We start from the raw sequence: 16517 nt of genomic DNA on the forward strand, positions 1-16517 counted from the left end.
GGATGATCAGCAGCATCCTTCACTTCAGCACTTTCCTCCCACCTTCCCGTGGTGAAGACAAACAACTATGTCTCTAGACTTTGACAGATATTCTCTAGGAGGCAAAACTGCCGCTGTTGAGAACCACTGGCCTACAAGAAAAAGTCAAAACTTAGTTATCATGTCATTCATGACCTGGTCCTAGACCACCTTTCTCACCTCTCCTGTACCTCCGGGAAGGCGCCGTGTACCTTAGCATGGTGTCGTTCCACGTCCTCCGCTCTCAGCACTTCCTTAGTTAGGCGGACCAACTGCTGCAACCCATAGACAAACGGGCGTTGGCTCAGACAACCGGTTTTTTGCTCACCTAACAGCGTTCTGTGGCTGAACGTGCTGATGAAACGGCTCCCACTCCCCAGTCTTTGAGCAGTTAAGTGGGGCCCAAGGCTCTACCATCTTCAAATATGGCTTCCAAGATGTCCTTAGGGATCATCTCCATTTTACTTAATGAAAGGAGAAAGGACACGGAGAAGTGCATGAAGGAGAATATTATGGCCAGGATTGAAAAAGCTACACATCCCTTGGCATCTCGTTCTAATTGGTTAGAACTCAGTCACATGCCCACACTTAACGGCAAAACAACGGCTGGAAAACAGCTTAGCTGCGTGTGCTTAGAAGGGAGAGCAGAAGGCCGGGCGCGGTGGCTCAAGCCTGTAATCCCAGCACTTTGGGAGGCCGAGGCGGGTGGATCATGAGGTCAACAGATCGAGACCATCCTGGTCAACATGGTGAAACCCCGTCTCTACTAAAAATACAAAAAATTAGCTGGGCACGGTGGCGCGTGCCTGTAATCCCAGCTACTCAGGAGGCTGAGGCAGGAGAATTGCCTGAACCCAGGGGGCGGAGGTTGCGGTGAGCCGAGATCGCGCCATTGCACTCCAGCCTGGGTAACAAGAGCGAAACTCCGTCTCAAAAAAAAAAAAAAGAAGGGAGAGCAGAACAGGCATTTTCCTAATCAGCCAGGCCAGTACTCTCTTCCACAGTCTATTAGTTCAGCAAAATTATCGTTATTCTTTCAGGCCTAGCTTTCATGTCGCCCCTAGAATTATAAATTCCAGTGTCCCCATGATGACCTATTTTATGTTCTTTGCTTATACTAGTGTGTATTGTGATATGGTTAGTTATAGCACAAAAATCATTTTTTTCCGGCCAGGCGCCTGTAATCCCAGCACTTTGGGAGGCCAAGGCGGGTGGATCACGTGGTCAAGAGATCGAGACCATCCTGGTCAACATGGTGAAGCCCCATCTCTACTAAAATTACAAAAAATTAGCTGGGCATGGTGGCGCGTGCCAGTAATCCCAGCTACTCAGGAGGCTGAGGCAGGAGAATTGCCTGAACTCAGGAGACGGAGGTTGCGGTGAGCCGAGATGGTGCCATTGCAATCCAGCCTGGGTAACAAGAGTGAAACTCCATCTCAAAAAAAAGAAAAATTATTTTTTCCTCATCAATTTCTGGACAGTTCCTAATAGGTGGTGGATATACTTTTGTGAGGGGGAAAAATAAATCAATGAATAGTATTTAATGATATATTTAATATTATTTCATTAGAATGCCTCAAGGACACACTGAATTTTATTGTCGTTACTGTTATTTTTCCAGCCTCTGGTCTAAGCACCTGCAGTAACACAAAAGTGAGCCAGAATTATCTGCATTTTCGGGCAGGATTCTAGCATCATCTGAGCCCTAGGAGAAAGGGGATGAAGTTCCTTTTAGAGACCTCCTTTCCCAGGCTCCCCAAGCCTCCGACATCTGCCCTGCGGGCTATCCACAGATTCGCTTTCCACTGGCTTTCCATACCCTCCACTTCCCTTCCCAGCCCAGGTCCCTGTGGGCTCCGTGGTGACTTAATCCTCCCACCGACGATTTGCATTTAAAAGGGGGTGAGTGAGGAATCACTGGCTGGTTAGTTATATTGGGAAAGAACTAGGGATTCTGGTTTTAAAAAAGGGCTAAAATGTTGCAGTTGTTTTTTCAAAAATCTACATTTGCAGGGTCTGGTGTGGTGGCCCATGGGCATAATCTGAGCACTTCGGGAGGCTGAGGTGTGGGGATCGCTTGAGCCCAGGAGATCAAGGTTGCAGTGAGCTGTGACGCTGCCACTGCACTCCTGCCTGGGTGACAGAGTGAGACCCTGTCTTGAAATAAATAAATAATAAATCCAAAACCCTACATTTGCAATTTAGCATTTCCCTAGGAAACAAAAGTAATTAGACAGAAAGTCTGCAATGTATAAATTCTGTAAAATTTGTAAAAAAAAAAAAAAAGGGTCTGGGTGCAGTGGCTTGTATCTGTAATCCCAGTGCATTTGGAGGCTGAGATGGATCAACTGAGGCCAGGAGTTCAAGAACTGCCTGGGCAATATAGTGAGACCCTCATCTCTACAATACATACAGAAAAAAATCACCTGGGCATGGTGGTATTCAGGAGGTTGAGGCGAGAGGATCACTTGAGCCCAAGAGTTAGAGACTGCAGTGAGCTATGATTACACCACTGCACTCCAGCCTGGGGAACAGAGCAAGACCCTATCTCTGGAAACAAACAAAAAAGGCAGTGGGGAGAGGGGAATTTTGTACCTTAGAAATGAATAATCTTCTTTGGAACTCTGGCTATATCTATCACTGCCAAGGTAAACAGGGATAAGGCCAGGATGTGACTTTGATGCCTGGTGTTCTTATTAACCAAAATGGAGTAAGGATGAAAGTACTTTTGCAGCAAATGTTCAGGGGATTTGAGCACCCATTTAAGGCTGTAACCAAGCCAGAATTTCCTTTTTGAGGCCGGGCAGAATCTGGTCCAAAAATCATGAACGACAGGAATGTTTCTGGTAATTTTTCTCAAATCCACCAGAGGGTTCCCCCTGAATTTTCTGACAAACTTAGCCTATACACTGCATCTACAAGACAAGGGAGCATTTATGTAAAGTATTTTCCCCCACTTAGTTACTTTGACAATTCCAACCCTCACTTTTTCCTCTGCTCGGATCGACATCTGAGAAGCGAGACCACAACTGCATTCCATTGTATAGATCAGCCTGATTAAAACCAGTTCTCCCTATAGGTCACATCATGTACGAGACACACGGTTTTTGTCAAGAGACCAGCTACCAGCAGAGAAGGTTTTGATGCTATTGCTAGTAAGAAATTAGTAACTAGATCCCTGGTCTCCTTCATGCCAACTTTATAATTATACTGTTTCAGTGGTAAACCAGATCTTTGCGCCAAGGGTAATTTAGAAATTCTAGAACTGTATTCTCTCCCCCTCCTCCTCTAATGTTCATCTTTACTGCCTCTCCATCTTCTTCCTTCAAACATATAATTTTCTTCCACTCCCTCCTCACCCTGGCTCCTTGTTTCTGTGACCCTCTGTCACAAAAGGACAAATGCATCTTGTTCTCCCTCATCCTGGGACATCATGGGCAACAATCAAGGAAGTGTATGCACAAATCTAATTCAGGAACGTGTCGTGGCTCTGCAAGGGCATTGCCCATGTGGGCTCATTGCTGGCCTCTGGGACTGGAGGTTCACATACGGCCTCATAGTGAGCTTGGGCTGCCCATGTATCTGCATCCAGGAGTTAGCCTCTCTTTTCTAAGCTCCACACAGGAAACTACTGTCTAGAATTTTTGAACTCCTCTTGATGGTGTAACCTTTTTGTACTCTGAGCTCTTTTGCTATGGAAACATTTGTTGTGCCAAATGCAGTGGCTCATGCCTGTTATCATAGCACTTAAGGAAGCTGAGGTTGGAGGGTCAGTTGAGCCCAGCCTGGGCAACACAGTGAGACTCCATCTCTACAAAAAATTAAAAAAAATTAGCAGGTTTGGTGGTATGCGTCTGTAGTCCCAGCTATGTGGGAGGATTGCTGGAGCCAGATGGTTGAGGCCGCAGTGAGCTCTGATTGTGCCACTGCATGCCAGTCAGGGCAACAGAGTGAGATCCTGTCTCTTAAAAAAAAAAAAAGATTTGTTAAATATTAAAAACTGGCTGAATGTGGTGGCTTATGCCTGTAATCCCAGCACTTTGGGAGGCCAAGTTGGGCAGATCACCTGAGGTCAGGAGTTCAAGACCAGCCTGACCAACATGGTGAAACCCCGTCTCTACTAAGAATTTAAAAATTAGCTGTGTGTGGTGGTGCATGCCTGCAGTCCTAGCTACTTGGGAGGCTGAGGCAGGAGAATCTCTTGAATCTGGAAGATGGAGTTTGCAGTGAGCCGAAATCACACCACTGCACTCCAGCCTGGGTGACAGAGCGAGACTCTGTCTCAAAAAACAAAAACAAAAACTGAAAACTAAAACTGGGGCTTTCTCGCTGAAAACGTGCTGGTCTCACTTGAATTTTGCATCGTGTTCTTCCTTCCCTGTTTTCTTCCTTACCCGCTCCCCTGCTGATACAATTGGTTTCCTTCTACCTCCTCTCCTTTTAACCTATCTTTTGAGATTTTTTTTTTAAAAAAACAAACCTCTTAAGTATACCTCTTGAAATCCTAAATTTTCATTTCAGCTGAAAGTCATCCAAACCATATGCATTTCAGTTGAATACTCCTGCAATTGGCCTCACTCTGCCAAAGACCTTTTTTTTTTTTTCTATAACTGACCGAGTTTCTTTAGAATAGGCTGGAATCATATTTGGTTCCTCTGAGATCTTTTGAGGGATCACCATCACCAAGTTCCAGGTTGTTCGTTCATGCAGTACGATATGGTTGCTTCATTCTGTTAACTTGGGAGTATTTCTCTTCCAGAATTGCTTGCTCTTCCTTCTTTCTTTATGCTTTTTCCTTTTACTCTCCCTCCCCTTTGCTCTTCTCTCAGGTAGACTCTGCCTGGTTTGTCACTCTGTCCTGTGTTTCCCTCTCTCCTGAACACTGATCTCCTGAGAAGATCAGGCGGGCAGGTGAGTGGCTGCCACACAGCCTCCGTGCTACAGAGGAATAGCCAACATTTCCCTCGGAGACAGCTGTTTTCCATTTCAAGAGTATCAACATTGTGGCTTTGTTGATTGTCTTTTCACCTCCAGGTTTGGCCTTGTTTGTAGCTGAAACATAAGTATTTTCCCTAAGCCCTTCAGGGCCACTGCTCCGGCTCTGTCAGCAGCAAGCTCTGCGTGTGTGCATCCTGCCACACAGACGCCACCGGAGTCCCCATCAGCCACACACCCTCCAACCCAGGGGAGAGATTAAGGCAATTGTGCTAAGGCCCACTGGTGAGGAAAATTGGCCGATCAAATTATTACTAAATGGCTTTTCCAATCTTCTCATTACTCTGTGAGAAAGGAGTGATTTCTGCAGCTTGTCAGAGCCTGGTCCCTTGTTCAGAGATAATACCAAATCCACAAAAATCCTGTGAATGGAGAGGTTTGGTGGCTATACCTTGGAAACAAGCCACAGGACCTAATTCAGCAGGGCTGCCCCTTGGTGCAGAATGCAACCAATTCTTGCCTGTTTTAAGTGAAAACATCCCAGGATGGGAAAGTATATTCTGAGAGTGGAATGCTTTGTAGTTACTGGTACTTAAGGGGCGGGAGGGAGTGTTAATAAATGGTCGTGCTGCTTAAAATTTCCCCGTCTGTTCCCAGGTGACTTCTCCTTAGGGAGCTCCGTGACAAAGATCATTAATATGTTTCCTGTAAGTAAATGAATCAAAGGGAAGCTTTGCTGTCTGCACTGTTTACCACACTAGGGTGTCCACTTATTAACTCTTTGATAGTTACAATGACCGTAGAATCTTTATATATAATATATACATATATATTTACATACATACCCACAAAGACATATGTATATATCGCACATATATCACATATATATAAAGTCTACATGTATATTTCTATTTGTCTGCATTTTCTTTTTAAGAGTCAGGGTGTTGTTCTGATGCCCAGGCTGGGGTACAGTGTTGTGATCATAGCTCACTGTAGCCTTGAACTCCTGGGCTTAAGCAATCCTCCCTTCTCTGTCTCCTGAGTAGCTGGGACTACAGGCATGCACCACCACAACTGGCTAACTGTATTTTACTTTTCGTAGAGATGGGATCTTGCTGTGTTGCCCAGGCTGATCTTGAACTCCTGGGCTCAAGTGACCCGCCTGCCTTGCCCTCCTCAAATGCTGGGATTATAGGTGTGAGTCACCATGCCTGGCCTGTCTGCATATTTTACCTGGATCTGCAAATACCTGTGTGACTGTGGATAGGTCACTTGGTGTGTCTGTGCCTCAGTTTACCCATTTGTATATGAAGGAGTCAGACTAGCTGGGGTGCTTGGAAGTGGAGTGCTTAGTGGTGAGGTGCTTCTGCTTCCCACGAGATCACTGTGTTCCATTTCCCTTCTCCAGCACAGTTCTGGTCACATGGTTGGCTCTCAGTGCAAAGTAATGTACCAGTGCATGATAGGAAACACATGATTCCTGAGGTTATGTCCAGTGCTAACACTCTGTGATTCTCTTGTTTTTAGACAATTTGGCCAGGAAGTGGCTGGCAGTGGAAGGAGGAAAATAATCAGCACATCTGCATGTGAGCCCATCTCAGACACAAACTGTGAATCACAACTCACTTGGCTTCATAACCAAGACCTGCTCTAAGGAATTTCATCTCTTCCTTGGAGACCTTGATTGGCCTGCTAGGTAAAAGGCAAGGGACAGATTTAATCTAGCTTGACTTTAGCAAGACTTTTGACTCAGTCTTGGTCAACATACTTATCAACAAACCTTGGTCGAGGCCCTTTTGCCTCTCACCCAGTTTGCTTATTCACCCCATCTGACACATCTTGCATATGGCTGCCAACTTAAACCTCTTAAATGTCACTCTCTTTAAAAGCCAGACATGGCTCTCAGTGGTCTTTCTGATGATTTCAAAGACCCTCACCTTGGAATTCAGGCTTTATTGGGTTTTCTGCCACCTCTTCCTTCAAACGTTATTTCTAGGAGTCTCCCACAGACCTGTCTCTCAAATGAGAAGAGTCTTCTAGTTGCTTTTTCCCTCCCAGAGGTGCCTCCACCACACCCTATGCTTGTTCTTGTTCCAGATAAACCTGGAATACTTTCTGATGCAAAGCCAGCAATTCCTTCCTGCATCCTGATCCATGCTTTAAAGCCCACATCAAGACTTGTCTCCTTTGGCTGGGCACAGCGGCTCATGCTTCTAATCCCAGCACTTTGGGAGGCCAAGGTGGGAGAATAGCCTAAGCCCAGGAGTTCAAGACCAGCCCAGGCAGCATAGCAAGATCCCATCTCCCCCAAAATAATAATAAAAACCATTAGCTGGGCATGGTGGTATATGCCTGTAGTCCCAGCTACCTGGGAGGCTGAGGAGGGAGGATCACTTGAGCCACAGAGTTCGAGGTTGCAGTGAGCTATGATTGCACCACTGCAGTCCAGCCTGGGTGGCAGAGTGAGTGAAAGAATGAGAACCTATCTCAACAACAGCAGTAACAACAAAGGACCTGTCTCCGCCATTAAGGTTTCCTGGTGAGCTGTTTTGGAGGGATCTCTCCTTCTCTGGTTTTCTGAATCGCTGTAGACTATAGATACTATCCTGCCCTTGTTCCTTTGTTCGTACTGGGCATTTCACTAAATTCTTGGAGGAGTCTGAGAGAACTTAGGGGGCACTTGCAGAACCCAAGGGTGTGAAAAAAAGGCTGGAAACCAAGATTGCTGGGAAGGTTCAGAGGAGGTAGAGATACTTCATTTGAAGGAGACCACATGCAAGGTAATGATACAGGGGGCAGAAAGAAATTAGTTAGGCAGAGAGTGAGGGCAACAGAGTCCTTGGCAGAGCTTCCCTTTTAACAAAAAAGCAGCCCAAGAAATTATTTTTTTCTAACGAAAAGCAGCCTGAAAAATCCAGCTGCAAATATAGATAAGCAAGCTAGAAGCTTGCATGGGGGAATGCCGGCAGCTGTGCCAATAGAAAAGGGCTACCTGGGGACCAGGAATATCCAACGTGGAAGCTCCATCTTCCCTTTTTTTTTGTTACCACGTGTACAGTAAAGGAATGGGCAACATGGTGCAGGCCAGGCATAATAAAAGATTAGGGTGGGGGCGGCCAGAAATTCGTACCCTATGCAAATGGCACACCTGGTCCAACCAGTCTTTTGCGCCCTATGTAAATGAGGCAGCGCCTCCTCACCAGCTCAGCTATAAAATCCCTGCATTTCACTGCAGAACTGGCAACCCATTTCTCTGGGACCCCTCTTTCCATCAGAGAGCTATTCCCTTTCTTTTGCTTATTAAACTTCTGCTCTTAACCTCACTCTTTGAGCATCCGCGTCCTTCTTCTCCTTGGCTGTGAGACCACCAACCTTGTGAAATACCCCAGACAACGAAGCCATTTCTGTAATTTCACAAGAATCTAAGTGTATAATTACATATCGAGTCTACATCATCACTGACAGTGAGTCAAGGAAAATAGAAATCGTTGGTTTACCAGGGGAGGCGCTGAAACGTCCTTTACTCTGTCGTATCTTTAAGGTTGCTGAAGTTCTCATTTACTTGTAGTGGTTTAGGAGAAGCATTGATCAGAGACAGAAGTTTGAAAACGTGCCCTACCTCAATCCGACTTAGGCCAAAGGCTTAATGCTTTTAAAGTAACTCTGACAGACATTTGACTTGGTAAAGTAAAAATTAAGTTAAAAATAAATTATCAAGTGAAACATACTGGTGATATTTCACTAGATAAATTAAGTTTAAAAAATAAATTATAAATATACTGATACTTAGAAACCAATTTCATAATTCCATGAAAATTATCCTATATTTCTCTCAAGCTAAGGACTGACAACAATATTAGAATTTGCTTGGTTGGCTGGGTACAGTGGCTCACGCCTGTAATCCCAGCACTTTGGGAGGCTGAGGCGGGTGGATCTCGAGGTCAGGAGATAGAGACCATCCTGGCCAACATGGTGAAACCCCGTCTCTACTAAAAATACAAAAATTAGCTGGGTGTAGTGGCATGCACCCGTAGTCCCAGCTACTCGGGAGGCTGAGGCAGGAGAATCACTTAAACCCAGGAGGCAGAGTTTGCAGTGAGCTGAGATTGTGTCACTGCACTTTAGCCTGGGCGACAGAGCAAGACTTCATCTCAAAAAAAATATTGCTTGGTTAATAGATCTTATCTATAAATATTGCCAGATACGGTGGCTCATGACTGTAAATCCCAGCACTTCGGGAGGCCGAGGCTGGTGGACCACCTGAGGCCAGGAGTTTGAGACCAGCCTGGGCAACACAGTGAAACCCCATCTCTACCAGATATACAAAAATTAGTCTGGCATGGTGGCGTGCACCTGTAACCCCAGCTACGCACGAGGCTGGGACACGAGAATTGCTTGAGCCCAGGAGGCAGAGGTTGCAGTGAGCCAAGATCTCATCACAGTGTTACAGCCAAAGGAGACAGAATGAGACTCCATCTCAAAACAAAACGAACAAATATGTAGTTACTCATGCTATTAGTTACAAAAATAGACAATAGAGGTAGAAGCACTCTGACAAAGTTAAGAAGACCTCCAAAAGAGAGACAGTTTTATTCTTAGAAAGCACCTTTTTTTTTTTGTCTTTCTTTTTTTCTAATGTAATTCTCAGGTAAATGACAGCCAACCTTCCTAACTAGGGGGTAAGTTTGGCTCAAACAAGGGATGAACCATTGCCCTCCCTCTGTCTTAAGACTTACTGAATGAAATCTCCTATTTCTGGCAGGGATCACTCATCTTTTATTGGATTCTTGAGTAAAGTTTTTTTTTAATCTCAGTTACTTGGCCTTTTTTTTTTTTGTTTGTTTTATAGGGAGTCTACTCTAAGATCAAAGACAGCCTATAGCAATTTATGAGAAATGAAGGAAGTGGGAGAGAGATGCTAAGTTACTTTAAGGGCTGTTCTGAAATCATGAATCTAGCTGGAATAGCTGGTGTCTGCTGTGTCCAGAAGAGCTGGGACAAGTTACCGCTTTTTGGTGTAGGGAGAGGGACATGAGAGCTTGCTCTTTGGAACACTGGCCTTCATGTCAAGTCTGATGCGTGCTTCCTAATGCTGAATGAGCTTCAGGGTCACCTGGGTTTCTTTTAACTTAAAATGTATTTTTTAATTTTTGTGGGCATGTAGTAGGTATGTATATTTTTAGGGTCTGTGAGATGTTTGGATACAGGCAGGCAATTAATGGAGGGTATCCATCCCCGCAAACATTTATCCTGTGTGTTACAAAGAAGCCAATTACACTATTTTAGTTATTTTAAAATATACATTAAGTTTCTCTTGACTATAGTCCCGCTGTTGTGCAATCAAACAGTATGTCTTACTCATTTTTTCTATTTTTTTGGTACTCATTAACCGTCACTACCTCCCTTCAAGCTCCCTACCCCATTTTCTTGCTCTGTTGACCAGGCTAGAGTGCAGTGGCATGATCATGGCTCACTGCAGCCTTTGACTCCTGGCCTTAAGTGATCCTCCTGCCTCAGCCTCCCAAGTAGCTAGGACTATAGGTGCATGCCACCATGCCCAGCTAACTTTTTTTTTTCTTTTGAGATGAAGTCTCACTCTGTCACCCAGGCTGGAGTGTAGTAGTGTGATCTTGGCTCACTGCAACCTCTGCCTCCCTGCAACTTCCACCTCCTGGGTTCAAGCAACTCTCCTGCCTCAGCCTTTTGAGTATCTGAGATTGATTACAGGCACTTGCCACCGTGCCTGGCTAATTTTATTTTATTTTTAGTAGAGACAGGGTTTCACCATGTTGCCCAGGCTGATCTCAAACTCCTGACCTGGACCCTCCCACCTCAGCCTCTGAAAGTGCTGGGATTACAGGTATGAGCCACCATACCTGGCTACCTGGGTTTCTTTTGGATGATGCAGATGGTTGGGCCTGACTTAAATGATTGAACAGGTCCCTAGTGAGTCCAAAGCCTTTGTATCTCCAAGTGTTACAGTGTCTGGAGGCTCAAACAGCCTCAAGAACCACTGATCTAAGTGCCTGATATCTAGCAGTCTCTTTAAATCAGTCCTCTTCCCTACAAATATGCTTATAGTTTTCAAAGGACTCCTAAACAAGTCTTTGGTTAATCCTGAGTCTGGTACATTCACTGGCAAAGAACAAAGAGAAAATTTACAAACATAAGAAGGCCTCAGAAGTCGGACTACATAAATTATTTTGGAAAAGGTTTTTCCTTCTCATATGATTTTCAGAGGGACTTTGGGACACACACACACACACACACACACACACACACAGAATCTGGGAGACAAAGTAAACAGGAAAGAAAAGATTGACTTTTATTGCTTGACAGTTTAAGTGAAAAAAAGTTTATTTCAAAAAATATTTTGACTCCCCCTTTGTTCCCTTTAGAAGTGCATGAAGCTATTTTTAGGAGGGCAGGGTGGCTGGTTTTGGGGGACGAATGAAAGCATGATATCACCATGCTATTTTGGTAGAGAGAGCAAGAAGAGAAACATACCAGGTTAGGTCCACTTGGGCTTGGTTCTGTGTGTTTAGGAGCTGAATTGCGTCTTTTTCTAATTTGGCTTCCTTCAGAGCTGTGGCTCTTCCCTGAAGACTGGAAGCATAATATTTATTCAAAGCTAATTTGTAAACTTCATCTTCAGTTCAAGGTCTGGAATCGAAACTGCTATTGTGATCGTAAGGGCTGTAACCAGGAGAATCTGGTTCTTCCTGGGGTATTTCAGCAGGGATCAGGTTTGCAGACTTTTTCTCCAGGGCCCCAGTGAGAAACCTGGCTGCCTCCCTATTTTAGGTTAACTGTGGGGTATCAGTTTGGAAAGCAAATGCTTAACCTGAAGTTTTTGTTGCTAATAAGGGCTTTGCAGCTAGCAAAGAGGTAGCTTTCTCATTTATTTAGATTTTGCAGTGGAATTTCTCCCTGCACGTGTATTATTGTCAGCAACTCTTATTTTCCCCAGAGAGGTTTTGATACATTCCTTCTGTGTTCATATGTTTGTAACTTTTCTCAAGTGGAGCTCTTCCTTCCTAAAAATCATTCAGCTTGTTAGAGAAGTCACCCCTACCTCCCATCCCTGGAGACAAAAGTACACCTTTGTGTGCATCTGTTAGGCCTAGAATGTCTCAGATGGTTGTTTTCTAAACTAACTCACTGATAGCTTAATCATTAGAAGCAGCATTTTACTCCCATGTTCCTATTTATGGGTCTCTGATAGATGGTTATTTTCTTGGCAGGCCTCAGATAAGCCTGGGTCAAGGAAACAGCTTACATTCGTCTCTTTAAGTCTCACTCATCCTTGCCATATCATTTCATGATTTCCTTTCCTGCTATCTTCAAACATCCCTTCAAAGCAGAAATTGACAAGAGTGAGGAGGTTGGGAAAGCACTGGCAAGGCAGTTGTTTTTCTTCGGTTCTAAAATGGACGTTTTCCTTTCCCCCACAGCCCCCACTCCTACCCTACTCCCAACCTTTCTTTTATATTACCCACCCCTGTGTCTCTCTCTAAAGATGATGGAAAAAAGTTAAGAACTCCTTTCCCTCTTTAAAGAAGGGTCTCTGAGAGGTTTCTAATCAGCTCACTGTCAGCCTGTTTCCTCTGATCAGCTTAAATGGGTCCACTTGAAGTTCACAACTGCCAAAACCGTGTTCAGACTGAAAGGCTGGGAGCATTTGAGACGCATTTGTGAACTTCCACCAAGATTATCCAGCAGGCTGAAATCACAGGGAGAGTGTCTGTTCAACAAACCCTTTCTTCTTGATTAAATCAGTGTTGCCCGCTAACAGGATGAGGAATTCCCATTCCACAAGCTGATTTCCCCCCCTATTTCTACCTTCCGCCTCCCTCCCTTAAAATGTAAACTTGATTCCTGTGTCCTTCGCTGGAGCTTGGCTTCCCTGTAAGCCGATCATAAACATCTTGGTAGAAATGAAGCTTTTAGCCTCTCCTTGATGGTTTTCTAACTTTATACATGAGGGGAAAATGGTGAAAGACGTTATCTCTGGCGGGTGCAGGCGTGTAGGGGCAGGAAGTTTCTGCACTGTGGCTGCTCTGGTCCTTTCGTAACTGAGGTTTTCCTGCCCTGTCCTTCAGCAAAGAATGGCTTTGTTAACCATTAGCCACTGACAAGAGTGTGTCCATTTCAGCAAAATTAATAAGAGATAGCATTTTTCTTCCTTCTAAATGGCCCATGTCAGTAATTAACATCGCCTTTCATTACTCAACTTGAAAGCGCCTTCTCGGCCTCCCTCTGACCTTGCCCTGGCTTTGTTAAACTGTGGCCTCCAGCCTGTGAGAGACCTAAATGCAGAAAAAGTGCTGTGACCGAGATGCCTTGAAAGAATCATTTGACAAATATTTATTGAGTGCCTACTGTGTGGGGCTACCAAGTTGAATCGGAGGTAAACTCTGATGGAGGAAAAAAAACTGGGAGAAAAGATAAAAGGAGTTTGTTTAAAATAGCCCTAAGATAACAGATAATGATGCTTACTCCAGGAGAGGAGCAGATCCGGGATGTTGTGGGGTCTGGGCTAAGAGAGATGGTGGTGGCGGGGGGGAAGTGGGTGAAAGTTTTATGGGAAAGGGGGCATTTGAGAGAAACATTATAATGTTGGAGTTCAGAGCAAAAAAAGGATATGAGAGTTCAAATGAGCTTTCCTTATCCATTAGGGAATGAGAGCAAGCGTACCTTCATAGAGAATGTATGTTCAAAACTCAAGAGAGAACTTTTCCCTTCCCTGGTCAGTTGTTTGCATGTATACCTAGCCAGCAAGGAGCTCACAGTGGAAATGTTAATAATTGCACTAGAGTCTAGTCGAGCCAGCCCCGACCCAAAAGTGTGTGAAATATTTTCCTATCATGTTTTCCCCACCAGGAGATTTCTTGGTCACGGGGATAGAAGTGTCACTTTAGAGTGAGTTGAGTTAGACTCTGCGGTCTTCATGCCTATAACCATGAACTCCATGTTTAAAATAGCCACTGGGAGAAGCCCAAATGCCGAGGAGGAAAGAATCGGTGGAAAAAATGATGGCGCAGCATTGGATGGCATCTGCTTGCAACCACGACGGTGAAGATTTTCAATGGTTTCTGAAAAAGCAAAAATGGCATATTCTCATTTTTATGAAGAATATGAATATATTCATATTGAGAAGGACAGCTTGAAGACTAAGTATTAAAATGTGAGTAATAGTCATTGGTGGATGCTGGAGAAACAAGTGATCTGTCTATTTCGTTCCTGTGATTTTCAGGATTTTCCAAAATGTTTACAATGCACAGGTGTCACTTTTGCAATCAGGTAAAATGCTATCAATGAGGCAGAGGGAAAAAAGGACTTCTTTATTAAGATGAGAACTTAAATACAGATAATTATGAAAATGTCTGGGAGAATTCTTTTCCTGGGCCACATTGAATGCCATCAGTTTTAAAACCAGAAAAACTGCACGACCCTGCAGTCAAAATGGAACATGGCCGTCTGTTTTAAGTAACAATGACTGTCATTCAATAAACTCGATACTTGTGTTGAAAATTTGTCAGTTGATGTTTTTTAGACATTCTTGCAGTGAAAGAATAATTTCTCCCTGTCTCAGCTGGAATGTAGCTCTTGTAGGTTTTGGGTTCCGAATTATTCAAGGGTCAAAAATCTACGGTAAGGTTGTCCTGATTGCTTTTTATTTTTTGTAGATTCTTTGTTATTGTATGCTTGCTCAAGCCTAAAGGTACAAAAATCTAAAGGCCAGGTATTCATCTTATGATGACCTTCACAAAATAATAGACACACATAAAGAAGTTTCTTATGCATACATGAACAACAAGAAATCTCTTTAGTTGTTATCTATTATTTCATAGTTTTCTTCTAATCAAATGGCATACATCAGGTAAGTTCTTTATTCTCAATTGGTGGTAAGTCTGCAAAGTCGCTCAAATGGTGATGCAGTTGTCTGCAGGTCCTAAGCAGAGGAAACAGCTTCTGCTTTCATTCAAATCCCAGCCTGGCTATTTGCAATAGAAAAGCTAAGTTGGATGCCAGGATGCCATGGAGGTGACAGAGAGAAGGCAGAGAAATGGGAAAAATGCAAACATGTAGTTCAGGTTAAAATCGATTTCCAGCCTCACAACATGAAAAGCAACAACCACCCCTGTGGGTTCCCTTCCCCCAGGCCTGGATTTTTTTTTTTTTTTTGTCATCTGAGTCACTCGGAATTGTGGGGCAGAAACACATAAACAGAATGAGAGATGCTGTTTGCCGTGAGCACGCAACTTGTAAAACTGTTCGGGCCTTGAAAGAAGATTCCTTCCTTTTCTCTTTCCAAAGACTCAAAAAGAAAGAAAGAAACTCAAGAAAATACTTCTGTCTTTGCGGTGAAGGGATTCACGTCCTGTCTGTCCTTGGCAGCCAGAAAGATCTTAGTCACTGGCTGAGAAGTCAGAAGTGACTTAGGGAGAGAAGCGCTGCCCCAGAGTGGAAAGGCTGGTGGTCAGCAGGTGATAGATAGCATGTTGTCCATTGAATCTAGGGTGGGGGCGGGAGTGGGGAGCGGGGAGGGACGAGGGGAGCGGAACTGATGACCTTGACCTTGGGAGTCTCAGGAATTTGAAGGAACAACCCCCCTTGAATCTGTTTTGTACCAACTAGTGTCCCAGATACTTAGAAATATTTTCCTCTCTTGCCTTGCTTCCTGGGAGTTTATAGGAAACCCGAGTTTAAAACAAAAACGTGATATTTCCAATACTACCTAGCAACATGCAGCAGTAAGAGAGAATAAGGTAAGTGGCTGGGTGCGGTGGCTTATGCCTGTAATCCCAGCACTTTGTGAGGCAGATGTGGGCAGATTACTTGAGCTCAGGAGTTTGACCAGCCTGGCCAACATGGTGAAACTCCATCTCTACAAAAATACAAAAAATTAGCCAGGCATGATGGTGTTTGCTTGTAATCCCAGCTACTTGGGAGACTGAGGCAGGAGAATCGCTTGAATTCTGGGATGTGGAGGTTGTAGTAAGCTGAGATTGTGCCACTGCACTGCAGCCTGGGCAACATGCACATGCGCGCGCACGAGGGAGGGAGGGGGGGAGAGAGAGAGAGAGAGAGAGAAACTAATATGATCCACCCACCTTGGCCTCATCACTTAAGGTCAGGAGTTCGAGACCAGCTTGGCCAACATGGTGAAACCCCGTTTCTACAGAAATAAAAAACATTAGCCAGGCATGGTGGTGTACGCTTGTAATCCCAGCTACTTGCGAGGCTGAGGCAGGAGAATCGCTTGAACTCCAGGAGGCAGAGGTTGCAGTGAACTGAGATTGCACCACTGCACTCCAGCCTGGGCAACAAAAGAGAGAGACAGAGAGAGAGATACTAAGGTAGCCCTATAGTGCTGACATGGAAAGATTCATAACACATTTTTTTATGTGAGAAAGTAAGCGTGGAGCAATACATGCAGTTTGATACTATTTCCATACCTCTCGTGTGTGTGTCTGCTTGTGTATGTATACATGCACGTGTATAACTGCATAGAAAAAAGTCCAAAATTTACACACCAAACTGTAATAGTACTTTCCATG

General features: G+C 44.3%; 1 long non-coding RNA gene across 2 annotated transcripts; it reads left to right on the forward strand.

The window, feature by feature from the left end:
- The first annotated feature begins 633 nt into the window (after window positions 1–633).
- Window positions 634–15458, forward strand: LOC118155284 (uncharacterized). Of its 2 annotated transcripts, XR_004745545.3 has the most exons (4): window positions 634–1920; window positions 5611–5660; window positions 6481–6649; window positions 13938–15458. It is a non-coding gene; the product is annotated as an uncharacterized LOC118155284 (long non-coding RNA). The 2 variants fall into 2 exon arrangements; XR_008482511.2 differs by having other exon boundaries at window positions 634–5660.
- The last annotated feature ends 1059 nt before the right edge of the window (window positions 15459–16517 follow it).

The sequence above is a fragment of the Callithrix jacchus genome, chromosome 7 (genome assembly GCF_049354715.1).
Source record: "Callithrix jacchus isolate 240 chromosome 7, calJac240_pri, whole genome shotgun sequence".
Classification (NCBI taxonomy): domain Eukaryota; kingdom Metazoa; phylum Chordata; class Mammalia; order Primates; family Cebidae; genus Callithrix; species Callithrix jacchus.